The 1,036-nt window shown below is 33.3% G+C and overlaps 1 pseudogene; it reads right to left on the bottom strand.

Annotated features, from left to right (window-relative positions):
* LOC119574024 overlaps nt 1–1,036 on the bottom strand; it is a 3,026-nt pseudogene that overhangs the window by 1,380 nt on the left and 610 nt on the right.

The following is a 1,036-nucleotide window of genomic DNA, read 5'->3' as shown; positions in this document are numbered from 1 at the left end:
CACACGGCCACACATTCAGAGCCGCCACACACACTAATATTACCAATGGCAGCTGCAAGAGGTTAAAGATAGTATAAAAAATAGAGTCAGATCATTGAATTATATGTTATACAGAACAGAGAAAAGAAAGAAATATCTCCACTTCTTACCTTCATGATGAAGGATACGAGGCTGATGCGGCGACGTCGACGGCGACCACTTTATATAGCCAAGCAGTGACCCCGCCCACCACGCTCTCGACGTCTCGGATATCCTACAAGGTCAGTCAGTCTGCCATTCTCATCCATATCGTCTGTTATGGACAGAACATTAATCGTAATTCAGATTTCATTTGAAATTTATTAAAAGTTTTATGTGACAATATAATCTACATATATGAAAAGTTTTCCAGACCCATGCTTTCATAAAACCCGTGGCTTCACACACACACATATATAGATATATATGTATACGTATGTGTGTATGTGTGTTTTATTTGTGTATGTGTGTGTTTGAGTGTTAACTTGTGTATATTTTGTGTGTATATATATATAAATGGATAAACGAGTATATATAAGTGGCCGTCGTCATAAATGAATGTCATACATTCGAAACGACGGTTGCTGTTTCATAATAATAATAATAATAATAATAATAATAATAATAATAATAATAATAATAAGTCAATTCTTTCACAGCAACGAAGAAATAACGCAAGTGGACAACCATGATTTTCGATGATTGAAATGTTTTATCTTTCCATTTTGAGAAAGCTACAACGTAATAAAATTTACTGATCCTAATAATGATCCTAAACATTAGTAATATCGTAGTTTCCCCTGAAATGTATCATATTATAGTCTCCCCTGAAAATTGCCTCATCACGGCTTTCTGGTTTACTGTTATTTCTTTCTCACACAGTAAATACTTTTGATATGTGTACTTTGTAAAATATTTATTTGTTATACTTAATTGACGAATGTTTGTTTATTTGCATAGCTGTTGTCAAAAATATTTGTAAGTCCTCAGTCCGTTGTATATAAGTATTCACGTAAAA

Source organism: Penaeus monodon, chromosome 6 (genome assembly GCF_015228065.2).
Source record: "Penaeus monodon isolate SGIC_2016 chromosome 6, NSTDA_Pmon_1, whole genome shotgun sequence".
Lineage (NCBI taxonomy): Eukaryota > Metazoa > Arthropoda > Malacostraca > Decapoda > Penaeidae > Penaeus > Penaeus monodon.
The sequence above is the reverse complement of the archived record's forward strand: the minus strand, read 5'-3'. Positions and strand labels throughout refer to the sequence as shown.